Source organism: Cynara cardunculus, assembly GCF_001531365.2.
Source record: "Cynara cardunculus var. scolymus isolate 2C chromosome LG 5, CcrdV1, whole genome shotgun sequence".
In the NCBI taxonomy this organism is placed as follows: domain Eukaryota; kingdom Viridiplantae; phylum Streptophyta; class Magnoliopsida; order Asterales; family Asteraceae; genus Cynara; species Cynara cardunculus.
In genome coordinates this window covers 23,805,349-23,819,763 of record NC_037532.1, presented here as the reverse complement: position 1 = coordinate 23,819,763, position 14,415 = coordinate 23,805,349, and positions in this window count along the sequence as shown.

The window sequence follows — 14,415 nt, the reverse complement described above, 5'->3', positions numbered from 1 at the left end:
GTGTTCTTTTTTTTGTTTGAAAGAAATGGTTGGTTTGAATCGATTCGGTTATGTCAATGATCTCCTTAGATCTTGATGTTCCCTGTCGTTTAGATATCCTTGTTTCGTTGTCCTTTCTCCTGTTTGTTGAATATATTTTGAGTAAGTGCTTGGTTGAATCGATCTGGATTCCAATGATCTTTTCAGATCTTGTTATTTTTCCATCGATACCAATATACTTGCCCGTTTCGTTTCTTTATCTTCAGATCTGTTAAATATGTGTTAGATATGTTCTTCTATAGCTCATGTTAAAGCTTTGGTTGTTTTCTTTTGTTTTTTTTTTGTATTTTGAGTAAATGCTTGGGCAAAACGATTAGGTTCTCAACGATTTTTTCAAATCGTTATTCTTCCAATCATTCCCAAAATACTCGGCATATTTTTTGTTGTTAAACGATCTGTTGTTATTGTTCAAACTATATCTGGTTCCCTTTATGGTGTGACTTTTTTTCTTAAATCCTTTCTTCAAGTAAATGAATAGCTATTCTAACTGGTGGTCTGTTCAAGGTTGCTTAGATCTTGATCTACCAGTAGACGCTATGATATTTGTTGCCTGTTTTTGAGAACCTATTTTATATGTCCTATGAGTATATAACTAGTTAAATCTTGTAACTCTTCAAGATTTGTTATAGATCTGTTGAAGTTGCATGCATTACTAAGATACTTCTTATTGTCTTGTGCTTTCTGGTTTAGATCTGTTTGTTCCTTTTTTTTTCTCTATTCCAAGTACATGCTTTATTATGGACATATGGTAAGTAGATCCTGTTTGATCTATTGTTACTGTTCCTGTGACTATACTTGGTTGTTGTTGGCTGTTTGCTTCGCGTTTGTATTGTAATCTGTTCTGTGTGTTCTGTTGGGGCATATTGTTCATTGTCTGTGTTCAGGTTCTTCCTGGATCCTATGCATCCGTTTGTTCTTCATCTTTAACCGTTGCTTAAAGGTGTAGGTTGCTCTTCATTGTTAGGTTGTTTCATTCCTCTCTATATTCTTGTTATATATGTGCTTGCTTTGTGGTTGTTGGTGTTTCCTTTTTTGTTCCTTATATCTGCCTTTTGTTTTTGTTAGAGCTGAATAGTTGGCTTGACCTAGCACCTCGAGTGTTTTAGGAATCCTGCTATATCTATTTAGTCTCTTTTCTATGTGTGGTTATGGCTAGTTCTGTTGCTGTCACAGAAAGGCCAATGGAATCCAAGGTCACTAATCTTGACTTTGGAGATCCATTGTACCTTCATCCTAGTGACACCAGTGGAACCCTCTTGTTAAATGTTAAACTAAGTGGAACTGACAACTACAAAGTGTGGGCTTGTGCTATAATTTTAGCTTTAGAAACTAAAAACAAAGTGGGATTTATTGATGGTTCTTGTCCTAGACCTATAAATGACTCTGTCTTAGAAAGACAGTGGGACAAGTGTAATTCTGTTGTTCTTTCATGGATTCTATGTTCCATGAATAAGGACCTCTTTCTTGAACAAGTGTTCTCCAAGAAGGCTTCTAAAGTCTAGGAGGAGTTAAAAAAAAGCCTATGACAAGGTTGATGGTTCTGTTATGTTTAACTTGTACCAAAAAATTAACTCTCTAAGTCAAAATGGTACCTCTATGTCTGAATATTATCATAAACTAAATTCCCTATGGAAACAATTTGATGCTCTTGTTAAACTCCCATCTTGCACTTGTAATACTTCTCAAGAATTTTTTGAGCACACAAAGTTGATTAAACTCATGCAATTTTTAATAGGCCTTGATGATTCATACCAACCCATTAAGAGTAACATTCTTACTAGTGATCCCCTTCCTACTGTCAAAACAGCTTTCTCCCTTGTTTCAAGGGAAGAATCTCATAGAAAGAGAAACATGTCTCAGCCTAAGTCAAAATCTTAAAATGTTGCTTTTCTTAGTAAGGCCATTGATAATAAACGTCGATTGGGAAGAGTTTCTTCCCTATCTTGTAAGTAGTGAGGTGCTACTGGACATACCATAGAGAGATGCGTCAAACTCATAGGATTCCCTAATAATATCCAAAATAGGTCCAGACCTACAAATCAAATACAAGGGAATACGACAAATACTGTCACCGTTTCTGAGTCAAATTCTAATAAATTGGCTACTTCCAGTTCCTCTTTTTTGTTTTATGAAGAACAGATTAAAACTGGATGGATCATTGATTCTGGGGCAAATCAACATATGACATACAACACTGAATTTCTTAATAATATTGTTGATATTTCTGATCTTGACCTCAGGGTCAATCATCCCAATGGAACCAAAGCCAAGATTAATAAAATTGGAAATTTTCAGCTGTCAAATTATGTCACTTTTGTTTGATGTTTTGGTTGTCCCAGATTTCATTGTTAATCTGTTATCTGTTCACAAACTTGCTAGAGATAATAGGGTTTTTGTGGGATTTGATGAGTGTAAGTGTTATGTTTAGGATTCTCTACAAAGGAATGTAGTGGGGACTGGTAGTCAAGAAGGGGGCCTGTACTACTTTGATCAAAATTTTAATAGTGAATCCAATTGTAATTCTTGTATTTTTCAAAACCTTAACATGTCTTGGCTTGCCTCTACCAAATTATGGCATAGTCGGCTTGGTCATCCTGCCAATCAGGTTTTAAATGTTTTGAAAAACTATCTTAAAATTGATAATGGAAATTATGGACCTTGTGAAATTTGTCACAAAGCTAAGCAGACTCGGGAAAAATTTAAGCTTAGTGAGCACAAATCCAAAGATCTAGGTGAACTTGTTCATCTAGATGTTTGGGGACCTTATCGGGTCCGAAGTAGAGAAGGCTATAAATTCTTTCTTACTATTGTGAATGACTTTACTCGTGCTGTATGGATGTTTATGTTAAAAGGGAAAAACGAAGTTGTAGAAAATATTATTACCTTTTATAATTTACTTAGTAACCAGTTTGGAAAAAGTGTAAAAAAATCTCGTAGTGACAATGGATTTGAGTTTCTAAGTCACTTTTTAAATCTAAAGAAGTTATACATCAAACTTTATATATATATACACCTCAACAAAATAAGTTTGTTGAAAAGAAGCATCGTCATTTACTAAATGTTGCTAGGGCGCTTATGTTTCAGGGAGGGGTTCCTTTAAATATGTGGAGTGAATGTATTCTGACCTCTACCTACTTGATAAATAGGTCTCCTTCTGTGTTAAATGGTAAGTGTCCTTATGAACTTGTTTATGGTTTTCAACATGTTTTTTACACATCTTAGGAATTTTGGATGTCTTTGTTTTGCTGCTATACCCAATACTATAGATAAATTTTCTCCTAAATCTGAAAAGTGTATTTTATTAGGGTATGCAGGTTCAAAGAAAGGATATAAACTTTACAGTTTAGATTCTAAAAAATGTGTTATATCTCATGATGTCAAATTTTATGAAAATATTTTTCTCTTCAAGATGTCTAAGAACAAGGCTGATGGTTCTAGTAATAATGATAGTGACAGAATAAGCTTCTTTGATTTTACCAATAGTTCAACTAATTGTGGATTCATCACCCAATGATGAAAGTAGAGACAATACTATGAGTGAATACACTCACCAATCTGAGTCTGTCCCAACTAATAATGGTCTGCTTGGTAGCCTAAAATACTGCTGCCAATGAGTTGCCTCTAGGCAGCTCAAATACGCTTAATAATCAAGATGCTTCAACTCAAGTTGGTGATAATCTTGAAAGAGTTACTAGATGGAAACTCTTGAGTAGCTCCGATGTGGTTGCCAGTAGACCTCAAAATAATGATGAGAGTCTTATATCTGAGGGTACTCTATTTAGACCTTCTTCAGTTCCAACTGTAAGAAAGTCTACCAAAGCCTCGGTGTTTCCACATAAGTTCGATGAATTTGTTGTAGAAGGGAAAGTTAAATATGGTTTGGAAAAAGTTGTTAATTATTTTTATCTTTCCTCTGAAAATTTATGGTTTGTGCCTAATTTGCATAAGTCTATTGAACCTAAAAGTTTTAAGGAAGCATGTACTGATGAAAATTGGATAAATGCCATGAACGATGAAATGGAAGCATTACACAGAAACGATACATGGGTCCTAACTGACTTACCTCAATGTAGGAAACCTATTGGGTGTAAATGGATATATAAAATTAAGTATAAGTCAACAGGGGAAATAGAAAGGTATAAGGCTAGACTTGTTGCTAAAGGGTATAGGCAGAGAGAAGGTCTTGATTATGATGAAACCTTCTCTCCTGTTGTCAAAATGGTGCCTGTACGTTGTATTATTGCTTTAGCTGTTCAAAATAATTGGAACTTGTTTCAACTAGATATTAATAATGCATTTCTATATGGAGATTTAATTGAAGATGTTTACATGACTTTACCTGAAGGATACTATAATTCTAATGATAATCATGTATATAAACTTGTGAAATCTTTGTATGGTCTAAAATAAGCTCCAAGACAGTGGTATGCTAAACTGTCTTCTTGTCTTCTTGAAAATGATTTTATCCAAAGTATCAATGACTATTCCTTGTTACTAAGAAAACTGAATCTGTTTTCCTTATTTTGTTAGTCTATGTGGATGATATTGTCATAACTGGTAATAATCAATCTGAAATTGAAAAGGTAAAATTGTTTTTAAAAAGTAAATTTCTCATTAAAGATTTAGGAAAATTGAAAATTTTCTTAGGGATTGAAATCCTTGATTGTATGAATGGCATCTGTATGTCTCAACGAAAATATTGTTTAGAGTTGCTAAATGAATTTGGGTATTTAGGTTGCAAACCTTGTAATACTCCTATGGATAGAAACTTAATTGTCTCAAGTTCTAGTAGTAATAAAGATCCTCTTTTATCTTATCATATTGGATATCAAAAATTAATTGGTAAATTGATTTATCTTCTTGCTACTAGACCTGACATTGCTTTTGCAGTTCACTGTCTTAGTCAATTTATGCATTCTCCCAAACAATCTCATTTGAATTTAGCTCTGCGTGTTCTCAGATATCTTAAGTCTTCTCCATGTAAAGGTGTAAGTTTTACTAGATCTGATAATTTCTCTTTAACCGCCTTCGTTGATGCTGATTGGGGTAAATGTCCATCTTCTAGATGTTCTGTTACAGGATTCTGTTTGTTCTTAGAAAATTCCATGGTTTATTGGAAGAGCCAGAAACAAAATACAATTTCTCGTTCTTCTGTTGAATTCGAATATAGAGCTATGCCTTATGCTACATGTGAAATATTATGGGTTCTAAAGATTCTTTCAAATTTAAATGTTACGAATTTATTATCTATATCTTTACATTGTGATAATAAGTCTGCCATTCAAATTGCTAACAATCCCGTTTTTCATGAACGTACTAAACATATTGAAATTGACGTTCATCAAATTAGAGAAAATATCAGCAAAGGACTAATAATGATTGAATTTTTTTTATCTTCTGAACAACCTGCTAACATCTTTACTAAATCTCTTGGTATAAGTCATAATTACTTATGCTTTAAACTTAAAATGATAGATTTATTCAAAAGTAAAGATTGAGGGAGAGTGTTGAGATAATTAGTCTTTTTCTATCAATATTAACTTTTGTTCCTGTCTAAATTGCAAGGGACTAAATCTTTTCAAGTTGATAGTTAATGAGAAGTGTTTAAGAGTCCAGGGACTGCGTCTCACTATTTTGGAGACATCAAGGGTTAGCGGAGCAAGTTCTGTCATTCTCAAGGGACCAGTTTTTCCATTTGTCGCCATCCATTTTTCATAACACAATTCATTTTTCTTTCATTCTTCTCAAGATCAGCTCTCTCTAGTTCTCTCTAGATCTTTCTAGTTAGTTCATACACAGTTTGCATTTTATTCTTTTAGATCTATGATTTTATATTTCTTATATAGATCTAAGATTCTTTGTAACACTTCGTTTATGATTGTTTCAAATACGAAATGTATTAGAATATATCTTTGAACAAGAAGGTGCTTTTAGGTTAGAGACTTATTGGTACTGAAGAATGTGATATTAAGTTTGTACTTACGGTATTGAACTAGTTTATGCACCTCAACGCACATGAATATCCATAATGAATATTACACATATATAGATTTCACATAGAAAATGATTAAAACAAAAAAAAACTATATCGAGATGAATGTCATATCGAAGAGAATGAAATTCTCATTTTTTTGATGTAATTTGTTTGATTAAGATATTAGTAATTTTTAAGATAATTTAATTCAAAATTTAATGGGGTTAAAGTTTTTGTCTAGAAAAAAAAAGTTCGTATAATTAAACGTGGTCATGATTTAAATAAACTTCTTTTATACCCCTCATCACCTTAATTAATAATTTTAATTAAAAAATCGTTGTTGGATCAAATAGAGATGGAGGCCCAGATTTGTCCACTAGTTCACAATTTAAAATTGGTTTTGAATTGAACTTTCTTCTCTCTCTCTCTCTCTCTATATATATATATGTATGTATATATATATATATGTATATATATATATATATATATATATGGTCAGGTTTAAATGTTAACCAAAGTTTTTGTGTCAACTTTGTTAACCGATCTTGACCATTGAATCTTTCATTAAACGGTTGTGATTAATCATGATAAAAATTTATTTTTTTAAATTTAAAATTTCATAAAGATAAGTGAACAAAGTTGAAAAAAGTATTGAGGTAATTTTTCTTTTTTATGTAACTCTCATATCATTAATTGAGAGTTATAAAATAAAAAAATACCATGATTTTTGTTAATGTAAAAACCATATGAACACAAATATATATATATATATATATATAKAGAGAGAGAGAGAGAGAGAGAGAGAGAGAGAGAGAGACTTAGGATCATGTGAGATCAAAAGTTTTTCGTGAGACCCGTAAGACCAATCCTCAACCCTTGGATTATTAGATCTACAATCTGAATATTCATAATTACAAAATTGCCACGAGACTTCTCAATAATCATAAAATTGTCATCGTACAGCTTTAGAGCATTAAATCATTATCTTATAAAGTTGATCAATGAACATAAATTGGTCTTACGGGTCTCACGGAAAACCCTTGGTCTCACATGAACCCAACCTTATATATATATATATATATATATATATATATATATATATATGAACCATTATGTCAAATACGAACAAAAAATTGACATATATATGAACTTGGACTGCATAGTATTTATAAACACAATATGAACATAATAAGAATAGCTGCTACATGAAAGGAAATAAATAAAAAAACATGTATGAACACAATATGAACAGCTTGTGAACAAAAGTTCCTTCATTATGAACACATTCAGGAGCGATCCTTAGTTTTATACATGCATTGCATCTACACCGTTTAAGGTTCGTATTACAGTATCTCCTCTCGTCGGACTGAAGAGCCATATAATCAAATACTTTTTTTTGGTATTCCCTCCCTACTATATACAAACTATCTTGTTTGTATGTCTCCATTCTTGTTTGTTTTTTTGGTATGAAGACGAACATCAAACCCGACATTGTCCGCGTACGTCTTGTACATCTTTTCGGCTTCATTTATAGATACGAATTGCATGGTGATCTTTGTTTTAAGCTCGTAATCAACATTGGGGATAAAATACTTGATTCAATTGGAATACTCTTCCGACATCATACTCCGTTTCATGTTCGGAGGGTTTAAGTATGTGAACACCTGTTGATACCATCAGATTTAGTAAAATCAATGAACATTAATATTACATAAGTAGAGTAATCAACTGCAACAACCAGAAAATAGATTTATTTGGTGCGAGTTAGAGCAATCATTAATGACCATGAGATGATTAATGTGAACATATATGAACAACATGTGAGTTCTATTTGGTTCGAGTTCAAAAGCTGTTCATAGACTAAAATAATTGACATGAACATATATGAACATATTGATATGAACATATATGAACAGCAAATGAGATAGCTAACAGAAACCGATATTCATATGATGGGGGTCATTAACATGGACGTATACAACTGTGAACATGATGAAGCCACGTAGGAAGAGAATATCATAAAAAATATATGAAAATGGGTCATGCATGTACTTCCATTTGAACATGTGAATTAAGTACGTATTAATAATTAAAGAAAAAAGCTATCAACACAATATGAATTACAAAAAACACAACACATCATAATGAACAAAATTTCGATTAAAACAAGTCTAATAAAATATTAATCCATTACCAAGACATTCGCTTTGGTTAATTTCTTCACTTCCCAAACTCGAACTCCGATGGTCACCATAAACCATTTTAATCTTATCAATGTTGTCGATTTTTTTCCAATGTGTTTATCCATAATAGCTTGAACGATACCGAAGATTTTACTACCGTGTTTCCTCCACGAATCAAAAACTCATAAAACAATAAAAATGGAAGATCAAGATTAATATATATATATATATATATATCAGTATTATAAATGCACATTTTTAGGGATTTTGTGATTCTGTAACTCCCCATTAATTGTTTGGGAGTTACATAGCAAATGAAATTACTCAATTACCCTTGGCATTAAATTGTGAAAATGATAGAAACCTAATAGAATAATGAATTGTGATTAGTTGACATGGTTTGCAAAGTTAACATAAAAACTTTGGTTAACATTTGATCTGGCCCTCTCTCTCTCTCTCTCTCTCTATATATATATATATATAATAAAAATTGTAAACCAAATGAAAACCGCCCTCATTTGTGTAAACCATGTAAACCAATCTCATCCATTTATTTTCTTGATCAATGGTCAAGATTAGTTTAGGTTATATTAGAAAAATAAAAATAAAAATTTATTTTATAATCCTTATAAGGGCAAAATGGTAACTTTGGTAGTGGTAATATTAATGGCAATCATGTCATGTATATCGTAATATTAATGAAACAAAATCATTTGTAAAATAATATATTAATTTTATGTTCAGATATTATAAATAAAATTACATCCATCATTAAAATAGATCAACAATAAAAATAAAACACACTATAATCAATTTAACATAATGAAACCTTTTAAATAATATTATATTCATTTTATGTTCAAATATTATAAATAAAATTACAGCACTCATATCATCATGCACCCTATTTATCATGCACCATTTCATGATGCACCCATTTCATGCACCACCAATTTCATCATGCACCAATTTCATAATCATTTTCACTTACTCCATACACCAATTTCACCATATACAAAACTGGTTTCATGAATATTTTTTTTTATTCTATTACTGATTTCATGGATTTATTAATCTAATATCTTCGATTTTCATGAATATTGGCAATAATAAACCAAGACACAATATAAATAAATCCAATTTTTAATATTATAATTTAATTAAATATTTAAATGTTACCATTTATAGAATTTCTTTTATTGTGTTACCTTAATTAAGATTTATTAATAACTTCCATATTTATTAGAAAATAATGCAAATGACCAATATAACCTTAATAATTAAATTTAATTAGAAAAAATGAAATTTTCGTATTGGTCGAATTTAGTTTACACGGTTTCTAAGAATTGCAAGGTTTTCATTTCAATGTGCCTTTATATAGATATAGATATATATAAAGCATGCTTTAACTTGCATAAATATGTTACCATAAATCGTGATATGAAAACATGCTCGAAAATTATATATATTCACATATGTATGTACCCCATTTTAATAATTACATGGTACTCACTTGTTGATTTATGGACTAAACCGAAACAAAACTCTGAATATATTATGGGCTTCCTCCACTTGACAATCATGAACGCATAATTTTCAACTTGATTTCTTGTAAAATTTGTGTCTCTTCCAAAATTTCTCCTTAGAATTCTCCTTGTTAGTTCATGAACAAATGTCTCACTCCAAACCCTCTTTTTTCTCTGAGGAATGTTTTTGCAAAGGATGAAAGATGAGAGAATGAAATGGAGAAGGTATTTATAGGAAAACTTTGGTTGACTTACTCCATATGTGACTTTCTCTCACTTCACCAAAATGAGAGCCACTCATAAATTGAAACTTATCAACTTCATGTAGGCCACTTGTTCCTAATCTTGTCACTTGTCTCTAATCTTGCCACTTATCAGTTATCACCTCATTTGGCCATTTTAATCTTCCTTTGACACATGTCAAATACTATGAAACACTTGTACGATACTAGCTTATTAATCACTTATCTACTAATTATTCTTTAACACTCATCCTTTACACTAATCAAATCCCAACACATCTTTCCTCTACTTTCTTTGACACAATACGCTTAGGTGTATCCTGCCAATTCTTGAAACATTCATCATTTGCTCATTATCACTTTAAATGCCACCATATCACTCATTATTGGTTCCAAAAATCATATAACAACATTTGTCAATTATAATGGAACACATGACTTGATTTTTTTTGTCACGTAACCTCTTTTATACAATTATTTATCTTGTTATTTTATACTTAATTATTGGTATAAACTCAATCTCCGATCGTTGTAAATTTTATAAAAATTCGACCTTCATTTGATTCATCATATACTCGATAAAAAGTAGGTATATCATCGTCCTAAAATTATGAGGATCATTTGTATTACTATCATAGATGACTTAATATTTTATACACCTAAATTCGGCAATATTGGCCCACAGGCTGAGCGACTAGTGCATGCATTTGATATCGTACCACCACGGGCTTGGTGTCTCTATATACACTTTACGAACACGGCTACCATCGCCGCTGGCCTGGTGCCAAGCTGCTAGTTTTTAAATTTTGTCACTATTGCTTAGACGGATATGGTGTTTTTATGGGGTAAAATACCACTACTGGCCTTTGTGCCAACGACTGGCTACTAATGGAGCACCACTGTTGGATGTGGCTCAATCATCACCGCGTCTAGAGGCACGACTCTTCATTGTTGTCGTATATCCCAAAACATTAGCATTGCGACAACGACGTATTTAGGCTTTGAACGCTAACCACCAATTTATGATGGTCCAGTTGTGGTTTTTGGGATTGATTAGGTACGCGGATGCCCAAGTTGGTTAGGGCATGGGCCTGATTAAAAAGGCCCACAAAGGTTTTGTCTTATTTTGGGTCATGAGTCAGTGTCTCACAAATATGGATCGAGTCGATTTGAATTTCTTTTGTGATTTATAAATGTGTTCCAATAATTTGGCCCTTTTGTTTATATTATTTATTTTGGTCATATATTTTATTTTATGTTTAAAATAGTACATAATATATGGTTAGCCCCGAAAGTGTTATAACCGGGTTTTCTACAAACCTAGGTCAAGGTAACCTTATGTGTTTAATACGTTAAATATGTGATTTACATGCATGATATTCTAATGCATGGATGGTATATGTGCAAAGACATGATGCATATATGAGTTTTGTGATTCATACATGAGATTTATGCATACATGTGATAAGATATTATATGAAAATAATATATATTAAAACTCAATCTTCATGGTTAAGAAAACCGTGGGTTTTTATAATAAATAAACCCACTACCCAAAGTTATTTATATTGGATAAAGGATTCACCGCCTATGAGTTTTATAATAATTAAAATAATCTCCACCGCCATGGTGAGAGTATTTAAAGAAAGAAAGAGATAAGATTCTATCTTATCACTTCATTTGGAGAAAAACCTGTTGAAAGAGAAAAAGAGTGTTGTGGCAGTGAGAAGTGTTCTTGAAGAAATCTTTTGTTCAAAGCTGTTTGAAGAGCTTGTGATTTGCTGTGTGTTTTAAAACTGCAGAATCTGTGATTGTTAAGGTGAGTTTTTAAACTAATGTTGATTATAAAATGTGAGTTTTGATAAAATAAAAACTTTATATTTATAGATATAAAAACTGTTGGGTTTTGGTGATTTTGGTTTTTGAACGAATCTGGTGAATACTGTTTTCTAAACAGTTTAAACAAAGTGTTTATGATGTTGGATTAAAAACTGTTTTGGAAAGATGAAACATTTACCGCGCTTTAAAATAGTTTTGGGAAATAAGATTCTGTTTTAAAGGATTTAAAAAGGAAGTATGATATTTGGAAATCATTGAAAGAACAAGTTGTTCTTGAGTTCGAAGGTTTTAATGATAAAACTATTTTGGAAACCATTACTGGTTGCAAAACTATGGACAACATCTCAACAAGACGGTTGTGATTTCGGTCTGTCTTCGTTTGGGATTAATCTATAGATTTTATGGTTAAAACTATGGATGAGGATTCATTAAGACGGTTGTGACTTCGGTCTGTCTTCGTATGAACTAGTCTATAGATTTGAGAAGGAAATAAGGGTGGTATATCAAGGAGAGGTGTACCTTCAGATATAAGGGTGGCATATTGTAACACCCCATTCCACACATTGCATGTAACATATACTTCATACAAAAGAAATACATGTTTATACACCACATTGGTCCCTTAGTACAAGAATCTACCAGTACAAAATACATGGTCCAAAAATTTCAAATACAATTCTTGCACTAAACCAGATCATCTATCAAAACTATACATGTCATCAGAAAATCTTCATGCAGATAATCACGTAGGGAAAGTATAACATTTTTCCTTTCCCCTTACCATCGACACTTCCTGCAATACATATTTAAAATCACAAAACGATGGTTAGACTGAAAGGTCTAGTGAGTTACCCTATTTATGTTATTGTAGGGTGAAATGACATATTCCATGTACAGATAGTCCACATCATCATACTCATAACACAAACTGTAACATCGTTTACAGAATACAGATTAAGAAAATAAAACTTTCTTGAAATACATTTATGAGTACTAGATGTCATTCATTCTAAACTTTTCCCTTGCCTTTATCCTGCGAGGTATGATGACCTGCAAAACCGGTTAGTCCAACAACTGAGCGTTAGACCAAAAAGGTCTAGTGAGTGTATAAATCCCAAACAAACAACATACTTTCCAAACAATCAGTTCAGAATCAAACATGTTCTGACACATAAACTTATTACATCTCTCTCTCTCTCTCTCTCTCTCTCTCTCTCTCTCTCGGTTACACTGCCATTACATCTCTCTCTCTCTCGGTTACACCGCCACTACATCTCTCTCTCGGTTATACCGCCACTACATTTCTCTAGCGGTTACACCACCATTACATCTCTCTCGCGGTTACACCGCCATTACATCTCTCTCGCGGTTACACCGCCATTATATCTCAAAGTTTTCTAACACTTTAACCGGATTCGAAGTCCGGTCAAGCTTGTCCGGATATGAAATCCGGTCAAACACTTAGAATATCAAAAGTAACCATTATCTTCGGTCAACAATCTGGACAACACCTCGTATAAGCTTTGTCCGGTTAACACTTAGAATGTAGTCATTATCTTTGTCCGGATAACAAGTCCGAACAATACCCCGCTCACAACTTAACCGATTTAAAACAATCGGAACAATACATCGCCCAACCTTTGACCGATTTAAATGAGATCCGGTCACCTCTTGAGCGATTTATGATTAATCYGATCACCTCTTGACCGGTTTAGGGTTGAGTCCGGACAACACTTGAGCGGTTTAAGAATAAACCGGTCAACACTTGGACGATTTAAGGAATATCCGCACAATAATGTAATATAAATCATAATAACCAGTTCCAATAACTACTGATTTGTATGCAAACAATTTATACTCAAAGATTTAATACACTCACCTTTGATTTTTGATTGAATTCAAGTCTGCAAATCCTCCTTCAGTCTTTACTCTCAATTGATTTTTGTTCTCCAAAATATCCAACAACAAAACCTTTCCTTTCATATGCACTTGCTATTTACGCCTCCCATCACAATTCCACACTCACATGCACAATAATATAAAATATTTACATAAAAGTAAAGATTTAAATTATTAAATCTTATTTAATAACCCGAATAGTACAACATTCCCTCCTTAAAAGAATTTCGTCCCGGAATTCCATTCAAGCAAAAAGGTAGGGATACTTTGTTTGTATTTCAGACTCCGATTCCCAAGTGGCATCTGGTCCTTTATGATGTTTCCACTGAACCTTTACTAACCCAATCTCTTTGTTTCGCAACTTCTTTACTTTGTAGTCAGTAATTTGTTCAGGGGTTTCTTCAAAGCATAATCTCTCATCCACCTTAATCTCAGGTAATGGTACTGCCATATTTGGATTTATTAGACACTTCCTCAAATTTGACACATGAAATGTGTCATGGATCCCACTTAACTCTAATGGAAGTCTTAACTTGTAAGCTACTTCCCCAACTCTTCCCACAATAGGAAATGGTCCAATATATCTTGGACTTAACTTCCCTCTTTTTCCAAAACGTACCAATACTTTCCAAGGTGATACTTTTAACATTACTCTATCGCCCACTTGAAACTCAATCGGTTTCCGACGTTTATCTGCATAACTTCTTTGTCTA